At 41.0% G+C, this 17474-nt stretch overlaps 1 protein-coding gene and 1 long non-coding RNA gene across 10 annotated transcripts in view; one reads left to right on the top strand and one right to left on the bottom strand.

Annotated features, from left to right (window-relative positions):
• LOC311259041 overlaps positions 1-17474 on the bottom strand; it is a 77864-nt gene that overhangs the window by 15147 nt on the left and 45243 nt on the right. Inside the window, exons 5-6 of one of the 7 annotated variants that reach the window (XR_014622811.1) lie at positions 16385-16588; positions 11768-12844 (exon numbers count right to left, since the gene is read on the bottom strand). The exons of 2 other annotated variants lie outside the window; for them this stretch is intronic. This is a non-coding gene — a long non-coding RNA (uncharacterized lncRNA). Of the gene's footprint in view, positions 1-11765; positions 12845-15372; positions 15704-16384; positions 16589-17474 lie in introns of those variants that run through there. 4 more of the 7 variants (XR_014622812.1, XR_014622813.1, XR_014622809.1 and 1 more) reach the window with 4 other exon arrangements.
• Positions 1-17474, top strand: part of pde4ba (phosphodiesterase 4B, cAMP-specific a) — a 180512-nt gene that overhangs the window by 131370 nt on the left and 31668 nt on the right. The gene's annotated exons all lie outside the window — the stretch shown is intronic.

Genomic DNA, 17474 nt, shown 5'->3' with positions numbered 1-17474 from the left:
CCACACTTTCTGTTTGTTGCTCTGGGCTGCAGGTCAGAACAAGTAAATAACTTTGCCTGCTTGCTTTCATCAAGTCATGGAAACATACTGTATTCAAGATTTGTGCCAGCAGGGTTTCAGAGGGCAAAGGAAATGGCACTGAATGAAAAGTATCTCTTTATGAATGTTATTTAATACAGGACAACCTTGCCCTCCATGCACCATACAGTGGTCTGGTGCGTGCAGGAATGCACCGAGGAGGTCATGGCGGGGAGGACAAGAGAGAAAGAACAGGAGGAGGGATGAAAGGAGGAGATGAGGAGTGATGAGGTGAGAGGGCAGCAGAGATAAGAGTTTTCTTGAGAAGGGAGGAAGAATAAGCAAGAAGGTGCCAGAGGAGATATGATGCAGGGCTGGAGAAGAGGAACTGGACAATCTAAGACTAAAAACATGAGAATCAACATTCAAGTGCCCAGCTAACCAGACTGCAAGACAACAGAGCTGCAATAGATAGCTGCAATTGGCCCGGGGGTCCAAACAAAAATGAATATTGTTACCCACCTGGATGGCCTAAAATACTACATTCGCTGCAGGTTGTGCTAGTTTTAGCAATACAACTGCACAGGGTTTTCCTTTAAACATCCACTGTGTTTGTGGTGTCCTTACTGCAGGAGAATGATAAGGATCAGAAGGTAAAAGTCCCAATTTTATTTTGAATGTGGCCAACTGCAGGTGCATATTTGCCAACAGCAAGACCGACTCTTGAATCTTGAAGAGAATTTTGTGCGGTGACTTTTGAAATAGAATAACAACGGCGTCACAACGTGTGAATTTGAATGTGTATAATTTGTTTTTTGGAAATAGTAAAAAAAACGTATTTTTAAACGCAAGCAGGAAAGTGAAGCATAGAAAATATACAGGGTTTTAAAGAATGCAAATGTGCAAGATTACTCCAATTTAAAGAGCTGTGTGGTGGATATAAACAGGTGCTGTGGCCTACATGTCGAGCCAGAAGTGCAAACCCCCGGGGAGTTATGACGCACTGTACTTGATGTCTAACATGATAACAGTTTTGTTGTGCACTCTGCTTCTTGAAAAAGCAGCAGATATGTTTTTCATATGAAAACCACTACATAGAATAACTGCAGACATGAACCAAATCAAGAAAGCCTCAAAAACTGCTTTAAATAGCTAAATGCAGCACTTCTGCGTTATTTTGTGCTTTTACTTCACATACTCTACACACACAGACACACACACACACACACACACACACACAGGCATTTATTTACCAGGATCTCATAATAGGTTGTCATGTGAAACGTCCAGCTAAGGCCAGAGGCTTCAGTAGCAATAACTCGTCCACAGCGGTGCACCTGTCCAGGGCTTCTAACTGACGCGTCCCACCGACTCCAAATAGAGACCAATATCTGCCAGTGTGACCAGTGTGTTCGTCTGTGTGTATATGGGTTTATGTTATAGTTAGTCAAGATTTTACTGAGTTATTGTGTTGAAGAGCAACGCATGCTGCTTCAGGGTATTATCGGGGCCTGTCTTGAGTCGTGGAGTGTCAGAAAGATGCTTCAACCTGCTGCTCACTTAATTTTGATTTCCAAGAGAAAATATCTGACGTGAAGCATCTTTCTTATTTGTTAAATAAGACACAAATGGCATTGCATTGCTAGAATGTGACTATGACCCATAAAAGATAGAAACTGTTTACCAGATTAGTTTGGTAGGTGAGGTTTGATAGGAATTTACAAACGCATCTACAGCTACATTCCCTCTGGGGCAACAGACCATCTTTGGTGGGTGAGGTAATGCTGGGCCGCTGCCAGCCTCGTGGTCTTGCTGTGGCATTAGTTCAGTAAGGGATACCATGGCAGGGCGAGCATGTCTAAATGTCACAGATACAGTATCTGCCAGCCTATCATTCTGTCTCTCGCCTCACACTCTGCTATGAGCATCCACAAAATGCCAACATGAGCAGTTGCCATGGCAGCGACTCTCTCCTTTTCCTCCAACCTTGACTCTATTCTGGTCAAAGCTCCATAACCCCTCTTTCATGCCTCTCTCTCTCTCTCAGTCTCTCCTCTTTCTCGGCTGTTCCAGGTGTCCAACTGTTGAGAAACATATTCCCGGCCTTGTTTCTCTCGATGTTGGTAGCTACGTAACAGCTCTCAGTATTCCTGTCCCTGGGTGTCTTGTGTTACCTGCCCTCTTAATTACTTCCCGCTCCTGGCCACTTTTACGGCCTCAGTGGGGCTCCCACAGAAGTCTGGCTACTGTGCAGAGCAGCAGATATTACATTATACAAGAGCACTGCAACCTCACCCTGCGTCATGTATGAAGGTTTGAGGCCAAAATCGGATTAAATTCCACTAAACATGCCCCACTCAAACTACTTCAGGTATCCAGGCAGAGTGTCCTGTCACCGGGCAGGATAATGAGGTGAAACCTTATAGAGAAAGAGCTTCAGTGATGGTGAGAAGGTTTGGGTTTCTCTGACGGGAACAGTTTGGACAGCTGACAGGAAAGGCTGTGATATATGTAAAATCATTTTCCCCTCTGATTTACTGCAACTGCTTTCAGTAAAGTAAACAAGTACAGTGTAGGTGTGTGTGTGTGTGTTTGTGCGTGCCCCTAGGGAAGTCTCTCTTGTCTGCCCATGCCTAACCAGCTACATGAAAGATCCTCATGGCAGAGCTCTGTGCAGGCAGCGTGTGTGTTTGATTCTCTGTGTGTGTGTTGTTATCAGACAGAGAGATAAAGAGAAATCCAAGTCTGGTTCTCTCTTTCTTGCCTGACACCTCAGTTGGTTTTTGTTGCACTTCCTGATGGAAATAAATGGGACAGAAAGGGCTCCTATCATAACCTAGAATCAACAGTCGAGTCTCTGTATCACCGTGCAGCCTGTGGGCCTTTCACATGATACTACACTCTGTTTATTGGAAACTAACATGGCTGTTACTGGCAGTAATGGCACATCTCCAGCAGTGAGCAGGTAGCGGCTGCTCTCTGACAATATTTTAATGAATGATAGTAACAGCCTGTGAAGTTTAGCCAAGCTTTTGTAAAACAGGGGTCATGTTTAGTTTAGAGCTGCTGCGATCTATTCACAGACGAAAGAGCATCCTTTTATTTCAGACTGGGGTTGGAATTAAATTATTTTCGGGTATGTTTTATTGCTCCAGCTAAATCTTGTGCGGATGCGTTTCATTTGTCTGTTTTTGTTTTGGGTTTTTCTGTAGAGCCTGAACGATATGCAGTTTTTGGAGCCGAAGCAGATTTGAGGGAGTAGAAAATTCAGATTGCAGTTGCAGTGATTCCTCACTGTGATTATCAAACAGTTGTGACACTACGTAGGTCAGGCTCTAGTTTTTTAACCACTTTTAGGGACTATACAACATTTACTGGGGTTGGTCGCAGGGCTGAATCATATTCAACTTTATGGAGGACAATTTTTTACATGATTAATTGTTTGGTCTATAAAATGTCAAAAAAAGAGAAAAAGGGGAAAAATCTTCAAATTGATTCTTTTGTCCACCCTACAGTCCAAAATCCAAATAAATAAATCATTATCATTAATTACAAAGAAAAGCAGCAAATCCCAATATAAGAAGCTGTGAGCAGCTAAGGTTGGACCTTTTTGCTTGAAACATTACGAGTTAATTATCAGAATAGTTGGCTAATCATCAGTAATAACTAAAAGCAGGAAAGCATGGAAAATTTAAGAGAGTATGTACTGAGTTAATCTCCAAAAGTGAAGTGTAATATTAATCTCTACAGCGGTACCTAAAAAGAAAAAGCATGCTGTCCCTTTATCTAAAAGAAAAATGTGTTAGTCTCCCCTCATTAATTTTTCTACGGTCCCTGTCGAATAGAAATACGTGGAAGTAATGTTTTTTTTCTTTGAACATGCTCTTTAGAGAGTGGATTTCTGTTACCAAAGACAATCTGTTACAACAATTTATTCGGCACTTGACTGAAACTATTTCAGTCTAATGCAGCCGTCTGCAATAAACCCTACCTAAGAGCTGTTAATTCAACTGTATGCAGGCTATAGTTTCTGCTGCTATTAGGAGGTGCTTTTCATTGAGGAAATAATAGAAAACACCAGTCAGTTTACAACACAATGCTGAGTTAATGTGATTTATATGTGTAGGGCAGGAGAGTGACAGGTTTATGTGTGATGCTTTCACCCTAAACCCTGTTTTGAATGAGAGGCAGGATGAGGACGTCTTCTACCAGAGGACAGATTTGTGTCCAGAAACACAATGTGTGTGTGTGTGTGTGTGTGTGCCCGTGTGCAGATGACATAACAGAACTTGTAGCTGCATGTAAAACAAGGGTGTGAGTATTATCTGAATGTGTATGGATCAAATGAGTGATGTGTGTTTGTCACTTCCATGGAAGGAAGTCCACACCGCGCAGGATTGTGACACTAATGAGGAAACAGGCCACTGGGACAACAGCGACTTCCTCACACACACACATACACACTCCCACAGGTGTTGAGACACCACCCGCAAGCTCTTTTTCTTCAACACAACATCCATCTTTCTGTGCAGACAAATCAGTTTCCTTCAGCATGACAGGGAGACAAAGAGCAGACAGGGCCTGACTTGCGTCACAAACCCCAGCATAGAAACGATGCTGTCACTCCATTCACTACTGTGACTATCACTGTGACTCTGCCGGCTGGTTTCAAACCTGGTGCTACATAACCAGTTTTGAAAGAGACCTGTTTTCTTGAACTAATGTTAAGTAAACTTATGCAATGGCACCGACTGTATCTCACTCTGCTATGAGATCGACTGTGTTGAAACAAAGTGAAAATATTTTAAAGCTAAAAAAACGTGTGGGTATATATAAAAACATTTAAGTGCCTGATTAGAAACTGTAAAGAAAGTCCCAATTATTTTGTCCATGGACTGTAATTTCAAGTGTTATGACAATTTAGATTTATATCTGACAATGTACACCCAGTGAGCAGCCTGACTTGCATCACATTACTGTAACACAGCTAATGAATCAAAACTGCTATTTCCACTGACATTTCTCAGCGACTACTGAAACATGACATCTTATACAGACATTCTTGGTCACACTGTACAGAAGATGAATCCTTCTGTTTCTGGTGATCACCAAAGTTTGACTCTCGCACCCTCGTAAGGTTCACATTTGTGATTTTTCGGTGAAATGTCTTGAATAGGATTGGAGGGATTGTCATGAAATTTGGTACACACATTAATGTCTCCCTCAGGATGAATAGTAACAAGACTGTTGATGTAGCTTAGATCTTATCTTGTGCCAACGCTGTGCTTATGCTCTGGTTAGGTTTAGGACAAGATCGTGTTTTGGCTTAAAATACCTGCTTTGGTCGCCACAAACATGGCTGGAGATGTCCCAAGGTCTCATTACAAAAACACCGGGTTCTGTCGCCAGAAAAATTGCTACAGACTTTCACCACCATCCCCTTCAACTCCCAGTGTCAAGGTCGGGTCATAGACATGTAATGTGAATGTAATGACATCTTGTAGCCTATGACTCATACAAATGTGAACCTATCTGTGGTTTTCAAAAAAGTTAACTGCCAACATTTTACGCTAAGGCACTAAACTAACATCTTAGACAAGGTAAACATTACCTGCTAAACATTAGCATGTTAGAATTGTCACTGTGAGGATGCTAGCATGCTGATGCATTTATTTCAAAGTGCCGCTCTCAGTCATTAAGTCTCACAGAGTTGATAGCGTGGCTGTGCATTTCAGGAATGAATATGTCGTCCAAAGTTCATGAACTTAAAATCCTACTTCTTCAAACTGGCAAATCAGGCATATAGGTAATTTTTATTTAGGGGTCGTTCCTTTTAACAGCTGTCTTGGTATTTTACTTAATCATAGACCTTAGGGGAAATCCAGTGATGTAGTATCCAGGTTTTACTTCCCATTCCTGCACTGAAATCATTTTGCAGTGTCTTAGTGAGATGGTAAAACTTCATTTTCTTCATGTTACATGTTTTTTCTGTAGTTTTTCTGTTTATATATTTATGGTGAGTTTAGAAGAGTTTACACTCCTGTTCTCAGTTTTTAAAGAAACACTTTTAAGGTGTAGATCAGTAAATTCAGTGTCCTCAGATGTAACGCCAGTGTAAAGAGACCAATTTTGCAAAGAGACTGATTTCAAACATTCAGATGTGACAGTAATTATGCAGAAGGAGGGAACAGGGGAAGTTGTTAATAAGGCTTTCAGGTTTCTTTCTTGTGACTCATTTTCAATCAGACCAACAAGCACATACAGTACAGTACGAAATGTGCATAATGACTGATGGACTAAAAACACGACGATAGGGACTTTTTCATACCTGTGTAAACACGAGAGTCAACAGCAAGTACTAAGTGGTGTATTGTGTGTTGCGTTATGCAAGTTGTTCTGCTGTTCACATAGAAACTGCTTTTGTACAGTGTATCAGCAGAGGAATCAGGGTCGAGAGAAGAGCCTGTTCTTGGTGAATACAGATAAGACTGTTTACCTTCAGTCGCTCTCTGAGAAAAAGTCACCTCCAGTGTTTGCTCTACACAGGAATGTGTATATTGTACCCATGAGGCAGTTCTTAATGTCTGGCCGTGTGTGTATATTCATGTGTTCGTATCTGCCGTGTGTGTGTGTGTGTGTGTGGCTGTAGATCTTCATCAGTAACACTCTGCTTTTCTCAGTAGACCGAGCTCCACGAAGCTGCTGTCTATCATCTGTCTCTGTTCTGTTTGTAGTGTCCTGTGTGTGTTTTTGTGTAGAAGGTGACATAACGAGGCTACTGACCTGTTCATTTCTCCCTTCCTGATTGACAGTGCAAACAATAATGCACTTAAATAAAAGGGTTAATGCGGGTTTGATCATAACCACAACGTATTTTCCCTTTTAATTCAGCGCCACACTATTTTGTTGATTGTGTAACGATGACACCATGAGGCTGCTACTACTACAGGATGAAAATTCACTCATTATCTGCATTTCTATGTCGATTAAAAAAAGCGGGGTGACGTTTTGTATTCCCCAAAACATTTCTGGAGCTTCACAGAAAAACAGAAAACAGGGAGTTGTTTTTTAAAATCAAAAAAACAAACAACCTAAAAGGACTTCATACAGTTCATCCGGCGTAATCCAATTAAGATCCTGCATTGTTCTGAAAGACGTTATTTACACCTGTATGAAGCCGAAATCTTCACTGCAGCTAAAAGCGTTAGTGTGCATCTGTCTGAAGGGGGTGCACGAGTTCAACTGCACATCGAGGGCATTTTCTTTTTTACTTTTATAACAAGTCTTCATTGAATTCAGTTGAATGCTGTTTTGCTGTAAAGCTCCAGAAATGTTTTGTGGACTATGAAATCTCACCCGACTTCCCATCGGCATGGAGTTGAGGAGATGACGCCTGGATTTAAATTTTCATCCTTTAAGGCGGCAGTTCATCCAAATCTGTTTGTCTAGGTTTTAAGCTATATGTCTGAGATGCCTCCACCCAAACACAGTGGAGTTGAACAGCTGATGAAGTGGTGAGAAAGACTGAACTTTCAGTGACAACCAGCTGGGGCATCTTAGACGAAAGGTCCATGAAATTCTGAGAAAATGCAAATCTGAATCATGAAAGCTTCCGTCACAAGTGCGCAAACTTCATCTGTCGAGGTCAACGATATGGTTGAAACCTCCAGAACAGCTGAATGAAGCTGGTGGTGAGAATGTTTTGCCAACAGCCACGTGTCCGTTTCCAGAAACAATGACCCAGTTCCTTTTTATTTCTCTGGAAATAGTTTTCAATGAAAACCAATTTCATTCGAAGAAGTTCCTCCAGACAAAACATTCCACATCGTGTTCTGAGGAGTATCCCACCACAAACTACTACGAAATAGTTTCCTGAAAGATAGATGAATCTCTCAAACCTGCGGAGGTGTTTGTTGTATTTTATTAGAATCAAACTTTTAAACAAAATGTTAAATTATATTTGAAGTGTAGAATCTCAAAACTTCGACCGCATCAGTTTTTGGTTTAGAACAAAATGTATACGTGGTCCTTGTGGCTCAGTCGTCCGTCCTCCTCACATCGATATTTTTAGCATATGGCTTGTTATCATTTCATTAAACTCTTGTGTGTCTTTTTGAAGGGGGGACAGTGTCAAGCTCATTATGGGGACCCTGCTGTTTGAGAGGTGCTTTACCTCGGGTCATGTATTGTCCTCTTCAGCTCTCCATTGAATGCTCATCTCTTGTTCTAACACCCTTGTTATAATGCGTGTTTACACTCAAATGGACACTTTGTATTGTGTGTGTGTCACTCACAGATCAGAGTTTGATTCAGGGTAACAATCCTCTCGTACAGTAGCGGTGTCCTCAGATAACTGTTCGATGTGCGAGGCTGCAAAGAGCGGGACTAATGGAAGTGCAACAGATTGGGCGACACTGTGTGTGGTGAGCAGTTCGTTTTCTGGCTCCAAACACATTTGCAGAATTGAAAATGGCTCCAAAACAATCTGGTGCAGGCTAAATGCCTTTATTACTGTGAATCTGGCTCACAAATTTTTCCGCACGTTTTTCCAACTGACCGCATATCGGCCAACAACTTCAGGAAATCCATATAATCCACGCCTCATATCATCCTTGTTTGAGCTAAGATAAGATGCTGCTGCTGTTGAATATAGTATAGTTTAGTATATTTAGTATTATTTATTATGTATTTGGAACAGATTACAGTACTTTTTACAATTCTAATTAAATTAAATGTCCCTCAGTTAAGATGATAAACTAAGGATGCAGTGCCACTTGCATTATTATTTTTGTAGTTTAGTTTTGTCCTTCATTTTTTTTAAAGACTCGGTTTTGGTCTAAAACTGTGACCTGATGTCTCATACAGTATTTAGATTTACAAAGAAGACTAAAAATATCAAGATAAGGTCTTAATGAATCATGGTTATGCAGAAGAGTTGTAGTCTGTTCTATAAAAAAACTAAAATAAACCTGAAGCACATTCTGTCAGAGGGATAGTTAATTCCCCTCACTACTTGACCCTGAAGATGTCATGAGAAAATGGGATGTGGCGCACGCCCAGACAGTACAACACTGTGAGATTTTTCTTTGAAAGTCAAGAGTTCCATTACACAGAACTGTAATAAAAGCTTCATGTCATGACATCCCCCATAAATCTAACTTGTAATCCTGGAAAAGCTTGTTTGTCAAGATAGTCAGACCACTTTTATCTTATTGTCTGTTCATCCTTATTTGGGAGGCAGCACGGGAGAATTACTCTTGATTTATTGTGTATGTGTGAAGTTTTACCCCTCAGAGCTGCAGATTACAACTTTGCTGCACAAAGAGATCCAGGTGAAGCGTTTACCAAAGTAGGGGTCCAGAACTAGTTTTCTGGTCTATCTGCCAATGGCTGGTACACTGAAAAAAACAATGCTCCCCAAAATATTGGTCAAGTGGCCATAAAACTGCAACAACTTTTAAAGGTGCATTATGTAAAGTAAAGTTCACTAAAATTATCAACATAATGTGGTGAAGTAGCAGATTTGATGTTGTAACAAAGATGTCTATGTGTTGTGTTGCAGAGAAATCCTCTGAAGTTAGCATGCTAACTAGCTAGCCCCTAGACACTTTTCAAACGTACATACAGGACTATTAAAAAAACAAACAAAAAAACAAGAAATAGTTAAATAAAATAATATGGGTTATTTGTATAACCTATATCTACCTGACAACGACTTTATGTGGCCGTCCAAATTATGACTTGTGTGTCTCATACAGTAATTAAAGGCGTAATTACTCAGGTAGGATGTGGTTCTACCGCCACAGAACATTGGAGATCTGCACTGATCGAAGCCAGTAAATCCTAGAACTTTGACACGAAGGATCATTGTTGGCGTCCTGTTTCCTACCAATAATCAATGAATGGTTTTCACCATGACCGGGATCATTACCTGACCTTAATCACATAGCTTTTTGTAACCTAACACATGATCTTTTACAGACCTTAAAGATAAAATATGTAACATTTCTACATTAAAAAAAATGTCTAAAAATGACGAGACCGTCCTTCCATGTTTTGTTGAGTTGTTTATTCCAGGGAAACATCAGATAAAGCCTGAGGGTGAAGAAGGAAGTCGGCCAACGTGACCAAACTTAATGTGAAAAAAATGTAAAAATAAAACATTACTTCATTCAAAAACATTTCTGCCGAAAAACTCCAATGATCCCACGCTACTTCACGTCTTCAAGCTACATCTTTTGTTATCGGTTTGATTTATTGGCAGAAAATACATACTGTTTGTTTAACTAACTGCTTTTTGTCTCTTAGCCTAAACAAAACTATAGCCGGTCCAGATCAGAAGGTTCTTATATGAATCATTTGAGGCCGTTATCATTCATCATTTGAAGCTTCTGAACTATGCTGCTGACAACACTTCTCTGGGTTGATTTGGAAGGACACGACAACAACATATTGTAGCTTTGTTTGAATGACTTGTTATTTTACATCGACTGTTAAGGTTAACATGCAGGGGGCTGTGGCACACGCCTGAGAAAGAAAAAGAAATGACGAGAGAATTGGCTACTTTCCCCTTAGTTCCATCTAGCGTAATCCTTCCGGGCAGCCACTCTGCCTGTCTAAACATTGCCATCATCATCTCCACGATGTGTCACACACAGAAAAAATACCCTGGAAACATGAGCAGAGTTCAGAAGAAGAGTGGGAACCACGGCCCAGTATTAAACCACAGAAGCCATCAAACTGCCCTGTTCCTCTCTCTCTACTCTGACTATTAGATGCCAATGGCGCTGACTCGCTACTGTGAAATGTAGTGTGTATACAAGCCTGGCTACTTTGACAAACGCACGTCCCACTGTGTGTTTACGTCCACAAGTGCGTATGTGTGTGCCTGAATCTTTGTTTGCCCAAATACCAGCTTGAATCATCAGGTGAAGTTGCGAGTTTACCTGTATGTAAGTGAAAACCTGCCATCAGAGTGTGTGTGTGTGTGTGTGTGTGTGTGTGACAGATGTGGGTAGCTGTATGTTTGCTCTCAGAGAGGAGGTGAGGAATATCACGGACCTTCTCCAAACCGCCTGCTCTCCCGCTCCGCTCAGATCTAACCGTTGTTTATACGATCTGACTCTTGGAGACAAGGTGACGTCATCAATAATATTTTCTACGGGAGCTTCTGTATCACACAGGTTACAGTAAGCGTCTGTCTGCGAATGCGTAACAGTGTAAACTCACTGTGATATCAATCCCCTTAGTCACAACAGAGCCCATATCACCAGTCTGTCAGTGGAGATAAAAACGCTTGTTTTTCCTTGTTGTGGAGACCAGGCTGAAATGAAATTTAGGTTTCTGTTTTTCACAGGAAGAACAAGCGAGCTAGCGGGGCTGTGGTCACGGCTTTAGACTTACTTTCGCTTGTTCACATGTGCTTTTAATTGAAGCCCACTGTCCCACATTTTCTTTGTCTCTGCGTTCACGAAGACACAAACTGTTTTCAGTCTTTAAGATCGAGGCAGCACGGAGAATTATCTGAATAACAATATGACAGAGGTTATTTGTTGGTTGTGTGTTTTGCATTTTGCCAGAGCAACTGTGATATCCACTGACTCCCAGGATGTACTAAAGCCCGCAGTCATGGATTTAAGTAAGGGTGCTCCGATCACGATTTTGTGGGCCCATCACCAGTTGCTCGAAGCATCAGCCAATCACAAGCAAAACTGTGTTTCTTCACTAGTTTTAAGTAGCAAAAAACATTCATAAAAAATTTAATATATTCATTTCCATTGCTTCAAAAAAGTAAGTCTAAAACTAAATGAAAAGTTATCAGGAAACTGTAGGAAGCAGAATTAAGAAAAACATATAGGACACAGCGACATTTCCATCAGTCGGCACCCAAATACATCCAATTTACAATCATGTGAAACAGAGAAAACCAGCAAATCATCACGCTGAAGAAGCCTTTTTGACTTTGCCTAAAAGAAACATAAACTGGATAATGGAACATAGTTGCTGATTAATTCAAGAAATAAATAGGTGGAGAAATGGCACACCGAAGAAAAAAGAGCTTCATTCATAAACAATGAAAAAATGGGGGGTTTTTGTTTGGTTTTTTTTGCACTTGATTCTGGAGAAAAATAGTTGAGTGCTGAGGCTCAGACCATGTCGCCTGCCCAAAAGTGTTAGTAAGTTGATGATCCAAGAATGAGACTCAACTAGTCTTGGTCAGGAAAGTGTCTTTCTCAGGAATGGCTCATTAAACAGCATCGTAAATTACATTAATCTAACCACAATAACAAAAGATCTATTTCCGCTCTAGCAGTTGTTACAAGTAAAAGTGTTTAGTGTGTTGTTTTTATTATCCTGCTTTTTAACCTGTGAAGTGTCTTTGAGTACCTTAAAAAGCGCTATATAAAATAAATGTGTTATTATTATTATTAACAGATCATATCATGTATCTGCACTGGCTTGGCGATCAACGCTGCATTTCATTTGATGACTGACTTCATTCAAATTGAGGATTGTGTCTCATTTAAAGCTTTTCAATTCTGTAAAATGACATGCAGGACAGCCCTAAGATGTATATTCTAAGTCAAGTATTTTTTGTTGATGTAATTTCAGAGAAATCTCTTCGTGTTCACTTGTATCTCATTTGTCAATTTTGAACAAAGTCATTCACATTCATCAGTTTCTTACAGTCAGACAGATCAGCCCTGACTTTCACCTAAACGGTTACGCAAGTGCCTTAAAACTGATGCACTCTTCTGTCTGCTGCTCTTTTCCAGGAATTTGGTTCTTTGTCTTTCTTTGTAGTTGATGATTGATGAGTTGGCGGCTGCTCAGACCCTCAGAGAGAGAGAGAGAGAGAGAGAGAGAGAGAGAGAGAGAGAGAAACGGGGAAATGGAGAGGGAAAGGTATTGAGGGATTCACAAGCCTATTTGTAATTGGAAATGTGTTGCATAAGAGCTTAGCTCGTTACCACGTTGCGATGGAAAGACACTCTTATATGTCAACGCCACCGCTGCGCTCACTTTGTCCTTTCGACCTCTCTGTCAGTCTTGCTCTTATTAGTGCTTTTATTCTTTAGAGCTGCATAAGAGCATTTAGATGAATACCAACAGTATGTGATCAAAGGCACAGTGTAAGAATGTGTCTGTCTGTTGTTTGCATCAGCTGTTTGTTGTCACCTCTGTTGACAACATCTGTTTACTATTGCTGCATCAGATGGGCAAGCAAATAAAATGCCCTCCTGTGCGTGATAAATGCACACAACACATATGTTACTATCTCTGGATTTGGTAATTTGGTATTTGTAAATCCATCATTACCGTTGTGTGTGAAGTTAAGAAATGTCATAGCTCGTTAAGACTTTAGTGATAAGTTATTTAGTTTATTGGTGTGCAAAAATTGCCATTCACAGAAGAATCGCAGCTCATATCGCAATCTCAATATCTGTCAAAATAATCGCATCAATCATAATTTTTTACTGGCAGTACAAGTGTGCTCACTTTAGGTTTTAACTCAAAGCAAATTGTTTCAGATGAAATATGTCAGCTAAATTACTGGCCTGTTTACAACCTGTCTTTTTGTCTGACTGCTTGTGTTTTTCTCCTTGTTGTCTTGCACTTGCAGCTACTTTGTTGGAACAAATTTAGAACAAAAAAACCTTTAAAACATACATCATCTCTGCACGTGTGCCTATGTTATACATGTTGCTACAAACATGGTTGTATTTGCGTGTGCGTGTGTCAACAGCCATGTCGTCTCAAATGAAATATAGAAAAGGTGCCAGCTGATTGCCATGCCTCCTCCAGCATTAGGTCACATTTCACCATCCCCCTGCCCTCCAACTGTCCGGTGTCAGTCAGGTGTCCCTCAGAGGGTTAAAGAGGGTTGGAGGTTTCCACAGAGTGACTGACATCTTGAAGGTTTTAGAATAGTTGGCAACCGTCCAAGGAATATACTGACCGTCACAAACAATCTCTTTGTGTCTCTCGAAGATTTTTTTTCAAAAGTCAAACATAAGTTTCTAATTTGCAGTTGTGAGTTCACGGTTCAATTGAAAGTAATCCCAGTGTTGGAACGTGGCCATAAACGACAGGCCTGACCTCTGCGTTACAAGTCTCCAGTGTCATAAAGAAGCTGTGGTGCCAAGTATTTACCCTACTCAAAGCTCTCTATACCCCGCTGGCACAGAAACTGCAGCTCCCAGCCAGGGGAGATCCAGAGCTGAGTTTTGGAAAACACCCTTCTTGCATGTGTGGAGGTCTGTGTGTTTATGTAGACTTGTTTATGTAGAGGCTTGATGCAAAGGTTGGTTGAGTCATTAGCTGTTATCAGATATTTCACTTCAAATTTGATTCAGTTTGCTGATTTGGATCTTTGTCAGTTCTCCTCTCTGAAGGCGCCGAATACTCATTTCAAGATTTTAAAAAATGTTTAATATGTCAGAATAGCTCAGATGAAATTTGATAACTTGACATCAGCCTTTTCCCAAATTGTCTTGGCCCTGAATTGCAGGTCTGTTGCATTTTGCAGCTTGTAAACAAACTGTAACAAACAGCATCTCTGTGTCCTCTCAGTGAGATTGGTTATCAAACATTAAGGCCAAAAAGAGCTGTAATGAGCCCAAAATGTCAGTTCAGGTCATGGATTCTTCTAAAAAAAAACAGATCATAGAAAAGTTGATTAAATTCAACTTCCTGCCTCAGTTTATACCTGCTTTGCAAGCCAAGAAATTAAGCCTGGAGTCAGAGGAAAAGTGCTGTAACTATGCACCACGTGAAACAAAAAGTAGATGCATCAGGATCCTCATGGTGCGTTTCTGAATTCGGTTTGCTTGATCGTGCTTGATGCAATAGCTATCGTGCACAGAAATGTCTTGGCGTGTAAACTTTTTCGACACAGTTCCACTTTCCTCACTCCCGTGAGAGCAAACCAAACTTTGGACTGTTTGTGAGTCTGTCTGCAGCCATCCAAGGCTCCATCTAATGATGTCATCCCCACTTATCCTGCAATGTAAGTCAATGATGTCATTCAAACTCTGGGAAATAATCCTGACACATCTGATGTCAGATCAAACAGTCAGGGCAGCTCGCAGCTCATTAATCTACTGATTATTTACTCAATCAATTGGTTAATGGCTTTTCTACAAAATGTCAAAAAAGTGAGATCTGTTGTGTGTAACCAACAATCGAGAACCACAAAACATTAGACTGACAGTGTGATTAAAAAATCTAATATTTGTGTTTTAGAAGCTTGAACCAGAGAAAGTACAGTAAATGTGTTTAAGTGTGTAGCCACAACTCACACCGCGTCACACAATCAGTGTCACTTCCCTGTTTCAGTAAAACAGAATAGCTTTTCATAGAAAGGGGTTTAATTAACATCAGTTTGGTTTTCTTCTTCCTGTTTCACTAACAAACAGTCTAAACACACACACAGTTCTTGCTAATCAGTTTCCCTCTAATAAGTTAGGTTTCAGATGTCTTCACCAAAGTATTATGTCACCCTCTGTGAGCAAATTTCCAAAGATTTGTAAATCTGTCGCTCGCCTTTGTGACGACTGGAGGACCAGCAAATGAATGCCATGTGGTTTTGTGCCGTTTTCATCCTGACATGACTCCACTCCCGTTGTTGTTTAATTTCTCAGTTTTACTGGAGTCCAATTCCATATCGGGTTTTAGCTGTGGCCTGCCACAGAGAGAGAGAGCAGGTTTAGAAAGCTGGAAGCGTGCACTCTGCAAGTATTTGAATTATGCCATTGACGTCAGCACAGTCATAAAGTAGACGGCTGCCCTTCCCCTGAAGTATTCTCTTGCCAGCAGGCCTGTTCAGCTCGGCGCAGATGGATTCAAACGCTCTCTGCTTCACAGACCGGCTCTTTTGTTTTGGTATTTGTGAAGCTTTTGGTTCCCCCCCCCACCCCCCATCCCCACCCTCCGCCAAAAACCACCACCACCATCGCCGCCCTCTTTGTGGAACAGGACAGAAAGCCGCCTTTTAAAAATCAATTCAACACACCATTTTAATTAAAATCCTCCTTATTATTAACAACAAGGAAACAAAACAGCCAAATCATGGTTTGGTTATCATAACACTACAGTAATGTTGCTGATTTTTGGCAAGGTAGCATTAAGATAACTTTGCTCTGTTTGGCCATAAATGCCACATGCCTATTTAGTTTTTACTTGGAGGGAACTTGTATTTAATCTTGATTCAATCAGGAAGTTTCATTTAGCCAATATGGACAAACACAATCAGTCTTATTGTGCATGCTCACCAGTGCCAAAAGACTTTATTGGCCCAATTTGATTGTGTTGTGTGTGGTGGGGCATACACACACACGCAGACACACTGACACACCATGCTTACCCATCGTGAGGAGGCATGCTGTTCGAGGTCATTTGAGGTTTGTCTCAGCTGGTCTTCATATGTTACTTTAGACACCGATCCTTCGTTGCACGCAAACCCCTTCGTCATAGAACCCCCTCCGGTGGCTTTCCGCACCTCGCTCATCAACTCTGCTACGTCCTGGCACGGCAGAGCCTGGCTTGGCTCCGATTCAAGGCCAGCATGCTAAATACGGTCGAGATATTGTTAATAAGACGGTCGTGTTTTTCTTGACAACAGTTCAACAACAGCTGGAAAAGTGTTGAGACCAAAATGATTTCTCGCTCGGCCTCTATAAAATCTTATCCAGATATCAAAGCCAAAGAAACTGAAGAAGTGTGACACATGACGCGGGCCTGCCCAGCTGCAGCCCACTGAGGTTGTTTACTTCCTCATTATTGGAAAGAAAACCTGTAAAAGTGATCTGAGCCCTGGTTTAAAAAGGTCATGGAAGCTGGTGGGGTGTCTTGTGTATTTTCAACATGTTAAAAAACTGAATGACACCTGCATATCTTACACCAAATAATAGGCATCAATGGAACTGGTACCTGACCTATATTGTTCATTTTACTGCCACGTCCACCTTCTGAGTAAGGCAGTGTGGACAAGTCTGATATCTAACTCTGCTTGTGTAAGCATTAGTATCCTGTTGGTTATCGAAGTGTGGAGGGAGGGGGTGGGGTGGAGTGGCTCCTGGGTTAAGTTTTAAAAGTAATTAACAAAGGCCAATTTTATGCTCAATTTAAAAAGGAGCATTTCATAAAGTTGGGTGACGTCAGGTGAAAGATTTATGGAGCTTCACAGCAAAACTGCAACCTTTTCTTAGCCAAAATCTTCACTGTAGCGGCTGAGCTAAAAGTGTTAGCATGCACCCAGTCTGAATTGGGTGCACAAGCTTGACAGCGCATTGAGGATGTAAATAGTGCTTCTCAGCCATGGTAAGGGTCTGCACATGTCTTTTCAAATCAGTTTTGGATCTTAGGGCTTTCGAAGACTTGGATCACACTGGACCACCTGTATGGAGCCATACAGAACGAATGAATGAGAACGCTGCAATGCTGTGAAGCTCCAG

The sequence above is a fragment of the Pagrus pagrus genome (assembly GCF_965226575.1).
Source record: "Pagrus pagrus genome assembly, chromosome: 6".
Lineage (NCBI taxonomy): Eukaryota > Metazoa > Chordata > Actinopteri > Spariformes > Sparidae > Pagrus > Pagrus pagrus.
This window is presented reverse-complemented; position numbering and strand designations above follow the sequence as displayed.